The sequence below is a fragment of the Meleagris gallopavo genome, chromosome Z, assembly GCF_000146605.3.
Source record: "Meleagris gallopavo isolate NT-WF06-2002-E0010 breed Aviagen turkey brand Nicholas breeding stock chromosome Z, Turkey_5.1, whole genome shotgun sequence".
Taxonomy (NCBI): domain Eukaryota; kingdom Metazoa; phylum Chordata; class Aves; order Galliformes; family Phasianidae; genus Meleagris; species Meleagris gallopavo.
The window spans coordinates 9,516,390-9,527,339 of NC_015041.2; the positions used below are offsets into that span (position 1 = coordinate 9,516,390).

Consider the following 10,950-nt stretch of genomic DNA (forward strand, 5'->3'; position numbering starts at 1 on the left):
AAGTAAAAGCCAACTCAATTTTTGGGGGGGACCATTTCAGTTAAGGGAGCTGCATTTTCCACAGGTGCTAATTCAGTTGGAGCTGTGAAAACCCAAATTACATTTTATAAGGGATCTTTAGCTAGGCAACAAAGAAAAAAAAGAAAAAAAAGAAAAAAGAAAAAAAAGACAATTCAATGGAAACAGTTTAAAAACATAAAAAACCGTTCTTAGATTTAAAGATGAAAACACAGACACCTGACCACCCTTCTAAGATGAGTCCATTGGATAATGCTGTGCTGTCAAATGTAACGACCTCCACAAGAAAACTTAGTCAGTTTTGCTCCTCATTGCCTTTATAGAATCTGCATTTGTCTACATTTTGTTTTCCTAAAGATCTGCAAGGTCCATGCTAAATGAAAGCAGATATTAATCTTCGTGCTAGACTCTTTCAATAGGCTGTAATTCTTCACAGAAGACTGATACACACTCATGTCACAGACTTTCTGCAGATACTTGGTGCTACTAAAAGTGCATATAGTAAATGGCTACATTCATTACACAGCGAAGTGTTATTTGCTTAAATCTTGCTTAAACCTGTTTGCTGCACAGACAATCTACCCACCTGCCTTAGAGAATAGAGTAGTTCATCTTAAAATTATAGCAAACTAGCTCTCAAAAAAAGAAAAGACAGATAGTTGCAGCATAACATTTCTGCAGAGGGAAAGCTTACACTGCTAATATGGAAACATAATCCATACACTGTCTTGCAGGCTGCTGCGCTCTCTAGAGGGAACTAATAGCAAAGGAAACTGTGTATTCTACATTTCCCCTCCCCTTCTCAGACCATTAATGAATTCTCAGGTGTTTGTTGGAATAGTGAAAATATTACTGATCATGACAACACAGTGTTTCAACAGGATGCAGGAGAAAATGGCTAAAAAGATGCTTAGAATCAACCCCCACCATTTTCTTTACTTATCAGCAGCTCATTTAGCAGCTTCTATTTTCTTTTCTCTGATATGTTTCTCTTCAACTTCCAGTCTATGCCTATAGCAAAAGAATCTAAATAACACAGAATAGAGTCTGTAACTAATGAGCATATACATGAACACTGAAGTGGGTAGTATAGGAAGAATAAATTAATAGCTAGGGAGCAGTAGATAGTGGAAGATGTAACGGCAGTTATGAGAGCTCCAGGAGGCTTATTTTCTCAACTAGCCATATACTCATTAATGAATGACACATATAAGGTGTATTTAGTGAACATACATAATGTAAAGGGGTAGCAACATGAGATCAGTGGTACTAACTGCATTAAAAATGTTTTCCAAAAATAAACACAATTTAAAAAAAATGTGCACAGGAGAGACATCTCTGTTTCTGGCTTCTATTCATATTTTAAAAGAGAGAGCACTGACTGTCAAATCAAAATGGTATTTTTATAGAATGTGAGGTATACAATATTTAGCATAATATTAATTTTAATTTAGTCTTTTTAAGGTTTTAAATTTTGCTAACAGAACTGGTCTACTCTGTCCTTCATACAACGACACATAGTCAGGTAAACACACAGTAGGAACAGGTTTAACTGCAGTACTTACTTTTGCCTGGTAATGAGAAGTATGTTGACCCATGTCAATTCATGAATACTTCCTGAAAAAGGAGGTGAAAATCCAGCATTTGAAAGAGTTTCAAGTATAAATTAAAAAAAAAAAATCCAAAAAGAAAGACGGGAGAAAAAGAATCAAAAGTAGAAAGCTAAACAAAGAAATAGCCTGTAAGGTTTACAGCTCTGACTGCAAAATATTCAGCCTGGCAGTTCTAGCAGAAATACAACTCTGTGTACTTGTACATGTTCTCCCCATTAGAGGAGGAGTCAGTTTTGCAACACTTATGTTCCTTGCTTGAGGCAAAACAGTGATTCTCTTCAGTACAAGCTATGTTAGGAGTGTGACAGCTTTAAAGGTGAGAGCTGTACTCTGGAGCAGAGGAATGCATCAGCTGAAAAAGAATATTTTAAAGTATTGGCTGCATATGCTACAGGTTGTTGTGGCTCCTTTGAAATGCTTATTGCCTAGATTTTTTAAAACTAATAACACTTTAGCACAGATCATATCTATAATGCCCACTGTGCAACAGAACTCCATGTTTTATAGTCTAGAATAGCAAAAAATAAAAATAAAAAATCTTTTTACAACAGAATGAAAGGTGTTGATTACACAGCAAAAAGCTAAGTAGAAGAAAAAAAATCTTTTTTTGATATTTTTGTTAGCTTTTTCCTCTGTTTCGAAAGTAATTTCAGATTATGTAATGGTGTTTCAAATTTTACTGACAAATTATTTGCTGGTAATCAACCTCTCCTTAGCTGAAGGCATTTTTACATATTCTTATGAATGCTTTCAATGATCCATATTTTTATCTTCTCTGTATTCAAGTCAGTGAATAGAAAATAAAATGCATGCATTTGTAGTGAAAAGCAAGAAGATTGAGCAAGACCATTCTTTTTCATAATGAAACAAGATTTCTCTGATGTAGTTGTTTAGTTGTTATTATAGTCAAGTCTTTCTAGTCAAGGTCAGAATTGGTCATATCTTGTGACTAAATGGACATTCTGCAGAATATTTTAAACAATCAGTAATCTTATGAACAGTTTCTTGGCAACACAGTCAGGCATTTTTGAATAGGGAACATATATCTTCCAATCTATTCACACAGAGATTATAGAACTTCAGGTGTGCTTTTTTCATTGCAGTTGGATTAAACTAACTGCTGCAGAGAGGAAGTTTCACTCTCTGCTGCCACTTGCTTGTCCCTTTCCATCCATCATGTCTGCTGTGTTTTCCATTTCAAGCCAGGTTAGGACAGTTTAGAAAGCTAAAATGGTAGACCATAATTCCTTTTTTAACCTCCTTTATAAATTTCTGAACACTCACTCTGAGGTCAAACAAATGCTAGCAGTATGGGAATGGAATGCATAGCTGGCAATAAAGTTTCAGTCGATGGTATTATAAAACTATGCCCTAAAATATTAGTGTGTTCAGCTAGCTGTAATCATAATCTTCCTGTGACTTTTCTGTGTAGAAAGAGTAAAAAGGGAATGTGTGTTTAAGAGGAGGCTGTCTCCTCAGAAATGAGAAAAATAGACAAAAGATGTATCAGGCAATGGGTTGTTTTTTTTGTTTTTTGTTTTTTTTTTGCTTTATGTCTGCATCCACTTGCTGTTGCTAAATAGAGGGCAATCAGATCAGGATTGGGTGAGAGAGATAAGATCCTGCAGAGGGAAGAGATTTTCAAAATGAAAGTGAATCAAGGAAGTACTGGTTCACATCATCACTGTAATTTCTCTAAGAGGACTGTAATAATATTAAGGGTCTGCATGTATACATTTTCTCCTAACCAAAACAGGCTATATACCTCTAGAATCTGGGTGAAGGGAATAAGACAGAACACAAACTAAATCACCAGTGGTTTATGAAAGATGAGAGATGTGAAATCACTGAAATCTGTAACAAGGATAACTTTAGACATTTATACCTACACTATCTAGTTTATAGGTAGCTGATGTAATGCAACCTTGGCAACTGTAGAAGCAGACACTACAGTGTGAGACAGTTCTTAAATATTTCTCCAGCATTTTGAAGTATTTTTTTCAGCTTTTAATAAGCAGCGGTATGCCTGTTATACTACTAGCTACACTCAAGCCAGTCAGGCAAGTCTGTACAACCATACTTAGGCTCTGGTGGAATACCAGGCCAAGAAAAGACAGCTGTGATCCTAGCAGCTCCGGATTAAGGGGAATATTTAAGGTAGCAGTAAAATCTCATGGGCACAACACGCAGGTCACCCATGTACAAGATTCTTTCAAATTAGGATAGGTGAAGAGTAAAGTTACCAAGATGAGGTAAAGGATCTGAAGTCTACCTATTACATGGTGACTAACATAACTTGTCTGTTTTAATCTGGCAAAATAGAAATTCATGTGGAAAAGGGTACATGCACTTACATGTCCTTATGAAAATGGTGCATGCCTATCAATACAAAAGCATGCATTAGACCAGTCCAATAGCTGCTTAAGCTGTACAACAATGCTGGAGCAAATAGAAACAGAACACAAATACAAACAGAACACAAATACAAAATGAGGCAGGAAGGTAAAAGTACACTAGCCACCAGCATATCAAAAAAATGGAGCAGACTTCCAACAGGGTAAAAAAAACATGGCTCTTCGAGAATAGAGTTTGGCAAGTCTGTGGAAGGGATTATGGGCTTGAGTCATTCCTCGTCATGTAATGGTGGATCCACTTTAGAAATCTGGTTAGGCCAGGATTTTAAGCTTTCTCTACAATCAATGAAGAAAGATTATTATGTGACAGGGATGGAAACCCTTTTCATTTTTTTTTTTCATTTATTGAGAAAAGTTAGGCTTGGAAACCTTTAAAATCAGCTGATAAATTCCAAGGAGCGGTCCTTACATTGACATCAATAGATCATCTGTAGAAAGGAGGGCATAGAAGAGAGCATGGGCCTAACTTCAATTTCACTATGACATTTGTACCGCTGTAATCTCACCAGCCTTAGTGAAGTCATTTTGCATCACAACAGTATCAGCCTCCTCAAACTCAAATTCAGACCTCAAATGATCATAATTTCACTGCCTCTCAAAAAATGTAAAACAGTGTTACAATAGTAACACTGGGAGGAAGGTAGAAAAGAGGATAAAACTTGGAGGAACCAATGAAAAGAAGCAACAAGGTTTTAGGAAGAAAAACACTAAAAGGAATTTTGCAGACAGTCAGACTGAAAGAGCATATGAAAGGAGACAGCAATCAGTCCTTTTTTTCCCCCCATAGCCTCAAATACTCTCAAGCTTTCCTCAGTGAGCAACTGCTCACATAGGGGTTACAGCTGTTTGTCCCTGCCTTTCTTTTCTCCCTGCCCACTTTCTCACAAAAAGTAGGGGAAAGCAAACAGGACAAGTCTCAGCTTTAAATGTAGAGAAAAGAATAAAAGAAGTAATAATTCAGAGAGCAACACTTTTGTTTGCTGCTGCCTTCATTCCTTAACACAACATCCTCTGAAGAAGAAAAATCTGCCAAAAATCCTCATATGTCTTTTTAGAGACAGACAAAATGTATTTAGTATGGCCATTTTCAAACAAAAGAAGATGTGGCAAGTGTTATGACCCTTTACTTATTCTCTATGAACTCAAAAGTCCTGCCCATTTTCTGATCATGTACACACCAGGACAATAGCAGTGCCTAGGAGCAGAATGTCTTTAGTCCACAGTGCTGATCATTGTGGCTGTAACTGATGCTACCTCAGAATGGTCCATGAGAATGGCTGAGAGCTGAAGACATGCCTTCTCATTTACCAAAAATAAGCTCCTCCCTACTTCTAGATTTTCGGTCTCAGACAAAAAGCACTAGAAGTGCTTTATTTTCAAGATTGCTCATAACAGATTTCCAGCCTTTACATTTGTAAATCTTTCTCAGCATCCTTTGCTATTCTCAGACAAAGCTACAATCACTTTAGTGACTGCAGGCCTTGTGCTCCTGTCACCAATACCCAGACCAGCGCAGCAGGCTGATGTTAAGGCACTTCATTCTTATTCTCCTGTTATCTGTGCAGCTACACAGCAGGCAGTCCCAACACTAGTATTTACTACTGTGATGTACACAGATTCTACAGGGCTCTGATTGGAGGGACATCGCTGCAACCTTCCAGTACTTGAGGGGAGACTATAAGCAGGAAGGGGAGTGACTTTTTACATGATCTAATAGGACAAAGAGGAATTACTTTTAAAAGGGGAAAATTATGATATATGTTAGGGGGACTTTCTTAATGCAGAAATTGGTGAGATGCTGGTACTGCTGCCTAAAGAGCTACGGGTGTTCCATCCCTGGAGGCACTCCAGCCTGGGTTGGATGGGGACCTGGGCAGCCTGAGCTGGTGGGGGCACTGCCCACGGCAGGAGTTTGTTACTGAATGGACTTAAGGTCCCTTCCAACCCAAGCCATTCTGTTATTCTGTGATTTTATGAGTAATATGTTTCATGAGAAAAGATAGCAGATCTTGGAATATCTGAATTTTTCACTAGCAATAAAAATTGCCAGTCTTCTTTATCCTGAGGCATACTGGTGATCTTTACATTGATATGCAGTGGATGATTAAAAAATGGGCTCTTGGTCAGCATGACTTTTTTGTCACAGGCACACTGGCAGCCCAGCATGGCTTCAGCCATGGGGAGCCCTGCAGTGGCAGCAGGTGTGCCTGTGACAAAGCAGCAGCAGCTCACGTGGACCAAGAAAGGTAGGACTTCCTGGTATGAGCAATGCACATTGCTGGGGTAAACTTGACATGTGACGATGATAGGTAGGACTTCTGCCAGCAGTGAGGTAACTTCTAATCTTGTATGAAAGTTGTCCTTTAACTACCAACTAATAAAATATTCAGTCTACTGCATGTGCTCATGCCTTCAGTCCGTGTGACTCCTTATCTATGTTGGTGTATTAGGTTTTTATTAAGGGGGGGGGAGGGGGGAAGAGGGAGAAGGAGGGGTGTTGCAGGAGTGACAAAGCAGAGCCCAGAACTGCCCCATGTCAGATCAGAACTGGCTCCAGCTGCTCCAAAGGGGACTCAGGGCTGGCAGAGCTGAGTGATAAGTGACACTACGTTTGCTCTGGGAGAGCAGATTGAAGAAATGAAAAAAATGCTGTGCAATAGCAGCTGGGAGAGAGGAGTAAGAAAATGAGAGAGAAGCAGCCCTGCAGGCACCAAGGTCAGTGCAGAAGGAGGGCAAAAGGTGCTCCAGGTGCGGAGCAGAAGTCCCCTAGTGCCCAGAACAGGCCCATGGTGGAGCAGCCTGTCCCTCAGCAGTCCATGGGCACCATATACAGCAGATCTCCACATGCAGCCAATGGAGGAGGCCACAATGCAGTGGTGGACGAGGCCTGAAGGAGGCTGCAGCACATGGAAATCCACTGCAGGAGCAGACCCGGACCAGAGCTGTGGGGAAGAGCCCTTGGTGGGGCAGGTGGGCTCCGGGAGCAGTGCTAGAGCAGTGTCTGAAGGATGGGCCCTATGCTATAGAGCTGTGCTGGGGCAGTGTTTGGAGATCTGCAGCCTGTGGAAGCCCACGAAGATCAGTTCAGGAATTGTGGCATCGCATGAGAGGAACCCATGTTAAGGGCACAGTGACCATGGGGGTACAGCAGCTGCTGACCACAGCCCCCATTCCCTATGCTGCTTGGGGATAGCAGGTGGAAGAGGGTGGACAGGGGGAAGGTGTTTTTAGTTTGCTTTTAGATCTCACTGCTCTAGTTGGTTAGTAGCAGCCAATAAATTACATTAATGCTGAGTCTGGTTTGCCTGTGATGTTTAATTCAGATGTTAATCTGAACTCACGAGCCTTTGTTTCATCATATTTTCTTGACGTGTTCTTTTAAGGAGGGGGAGTAAAAGAGCAGGGTGGTGGAGCTTAGCTGCCCATAGTTTTGAAATGACCACAGTTGGTATAATAGAGAAAACTGGGCTGCTGCTAGGTTAGGTACAGTGAGAAGACTGTAACAGTGCTGAAAAAAGCAAAAAATCTTAAAAGCCTGAATAAATTCTATTTCTTCTGATTTTAGTGGAGTTGCTTCCATATGTTTATTTTTGCTTTGAAATTGTATTTGTTACTCATTTATATATCCTTATTTATATAAGAATACTCCTATCATCACTGTGAACTGTTACATAAGAAACACTCTTATCTTGTGATGTCCAAAATACGTATAAAATATTCTTCTGTATGTTGATTCAGATAAAATCTCTTTTTTTCTTGGATGGGATTGATGTACCATGTGGCAGTTTGCTATTTCATTAAGCCATACCTGATCAGTTAACTGCTTCCTAAATAAATTTTTGAAATTTGCTATTTCTTTTGGCTGTGAACTTATAACAAACCCATACCTCTCCTGGATGCTTTCTCTAAGTATCTCATTCTCATCTTGTTCTCTTGCAGTCTTCACGTAGTTTAATTATGGTTATTATTAAAACAGTTATGAAACATAGATCTGGAAAGAACAGAGATAACATCCTCTATTTGTATTTTATTTCATTATTTCTTATATTTTTGTATCAAAGACTCTCTTTTATTCCATTCAAAATGTCCCAAAACTTTCTACAGCTTATATGGAAGGGTATGCAAGAAGGACAATTTCAGTATGTGAAAGGGGCTTATAAACAGGAGAGAGAATGAACTTTTTACACAATCTGATTGTGACAGGGGGAAATGACTTTAAGCTAAAAACGGGAGATTCAGGTTAGATGCTAGGAGAAAATCCTTTGCTCAGAGGGTGGTGAGGCACTGTCACAGGCTGCCCAGAGAAGCTTTGGTTGCCCCATCCCTGGATGTGTTCAAGGCCAGGTTGTATGGGCTTCTGGGCAGCCTGATCTGGCAGTTGGCAGCCCTGCTTATAGCAGGACTTTGAAAGTAGTGGGTGGCAACCAGTCCATGGCAGGAGGGTTGGACTAGATGATCCTAAGCCATTCCATGTTTCTATGATTCTGTGAATATGAATACTGCCAGAACAAGCAAATCTGGGGAGTTCCTAAAGTATGCTGGAGATAAATGCTAGTCAGAAGTAGTGAGTAAGTCAACAAGAAAAGATGTGCACTTAGATCTGTTGTTTGAGAATAGGAGGGCCTTATAGGAGAGGTGATGGTAGGCAGCTGTCTTGGCCACAGTGCTCATGAATAACTTGAGTTTAACATTTTGGTGTAAGGAGAAAAAAGTTCAGCAGAGTTGCTACCCTGGACTTCAAGAAAGCAAAGTTTAATCTTCTCAGGGAGTGAGAAGGGACTTAGCAGTGGTCCCTGGGAATCTGCTCAAGATTGTTTAGGGGTCTGGTCCATGAGAGCTGGTTGCTTTTCAAGAAACAACTCCTAAAAGCCCAGAGGCAGGCAACTTCACTATGTCACAAGTCAAGAGAGACAGAACTGTAGCCTAACTGAAGAGGAAACTTCTCCTTGACGTAGGGTAGAATAGGAAAATATATGATCTTTGGAGGTAAGGCCTGGCTTCGTAGGGCCTGACAGAGCTGCAGTTCATGTCTACAAGGAGAAAACAAGAAAGCCCAACTTGATTTGTCATTGGTCATTGAGGTGTCAAAAAATGCCTTTTCAAATATGTCAACAGATAGAGGAAGTAAAACAAAACAAAACAAACAAACAAACAAAAACATTGGACTTATATGGTCACATCAACAAATAAGGAGAATGAAAAAGTGATGAGTGAATGCATTTAATGCCTTTTTTTTTTTTTTTTTTCCTTTCTCTCAGCTTCTAATAGTAATGAGAGATCTTGGCCTGCCTGGACCTCACAGTTGGAGGACCATGACTGGGGGAATAGTGACTTTCCATCTGAGGTCAATCAAATTGTAAGGGAACAGTTGGATCAGCTCACTCAACAATCAGGACTCCATGGGACTTGATCAGATTCACTCCAGAGTGCTGAAAGGATTAGATCCCTCTCAACAACATACCAAAGGTCATGGGAGACTGGGGAGAAAGTGAGCCAATTTTATACCAATCTACATAAAGAAAAGATCCAGGAAACTGCAGACCTACTAGTCTAACCTCAGTCCCTCAAAAATTATGGGAATATGCTGAGGGATACAGAAAGCCAATCAAAGGACAAAGCTATTATCAGGCATAGTCAACATAAGGTCATCAAGGGAGAAGTCCCACCTTAGAAATTTGATCTCATTCAATGATAAGGTCACCTATTTGGTGGATGAAGGGAAGACAGCAGACAACATACTTCTAGATTTCAGTAAGGCCTTTGACACTGTTCCTCATAGCATCCTTCTGGACAAACTGTCCACCATACTGTAGGATACACTGAACTCAAAATAGCCAGTCACAATAGTGACTCTCCAACTGTATTTTGTGTTGGTGCAGCCTCACCTGGAATACTGTGTGCAGTTCTGAGCTCCACAATACAAAAAGGGTGTTAAGGTTCTTGAAGGAGTTCATGAGAGCAACAAAGATGGTAAAAAGTCTGGTAGGCATGTCCTGTGAGGAGAAGCTTAGGACATGTGGGTTGTCCAGTCAGGCAAAAAGGAGGCTGAGAGACCTCACTGCTCTCCATAACTTCCTGAAGAGGGAGGCACAGAAAGAGCTGCTGCACTTTGCTCTTGGGAACAAATAACAGGATGGTAATGGTACTTAGCTGAGCCTGTTGCAGAGGAGGTTCAGGCTGCACATGAGGGAAGACATCTTTATTGTGAGTGTGGTCGAATGCCTGTCAGAGTTTAGGAGGCATTCAGATAATGCCCTCAAATAATATGCTTCAACTTTTGATGACCTGAAATGGTCAGGCAGTCAGACTTGATAATCATTCTAGATCACATCCAACTGAATTATGCTATTCTACCTTAAACTGTCAGAGGAAGGGAAAAACAGTAAGTTTTATTGTCTACAAACATGTTTCTTTCTCATGAGAAAGCTCATGTAGTAAAGATAAAATTCATCCTGACATGTTTTTTTTTTGTTTGTTTGTTTTGTTTCAGCTACAAACAAAAGTATTTCTACATTACAACAGTTTGGTTGACATGAAATGCACATATTCAAGTACTGGTTTAACAACATAAGATGCTGAACTATGATGCCATCAACATAAGACAGCACTTAACACATCTATACGGTTTCTCAGTAGAAGTGATAAATGACAGATCAGCCAACCCCATCAGAGTTTAACTGTTCTCACCTCTTTGATCTGTAATTGGAGTTGTGCCTGTCATACAGGGAGTTGTTTCTTATTAGATAGTATTACTGATACAAAAAGTCTATCTGAATTTCTAAACCGTAATGCATTGCCACAAAACTGTACATTCAATTAACACAATATATCTATCGGAATCTCATGTTGTCTGAAGAGAGGAATAAAAAAAGAGGCATTAGTAAAAACAGGCTTTCAAAGACGTG

General features: G+C 39.8%; 1 long non-coding RNA gene across 2 annotated transcripts in view; it reads right to left on the reverse strand.

Moving 5' to 3' along the window:
• The window catches only part of LOC104914834, a 62,271-nt gene extending 60,579 nt beyond the window's left edge, over positions 1-1,692 (reverse strand). For both annotated transcript variants that reach the window (XR_002109745.1, XR_002109744.1), the window contains exon 1: positions 1,584-1,692. This is a non-coding gene — a long non-coding RNA (uncharacterized LOC104914834). The remainder of the gene's footprint in view (positions 1-1,583) is intronic.
• Between the last annotated feature and the right edge of the window lie 9,258 nt (positions 1,693-10,950).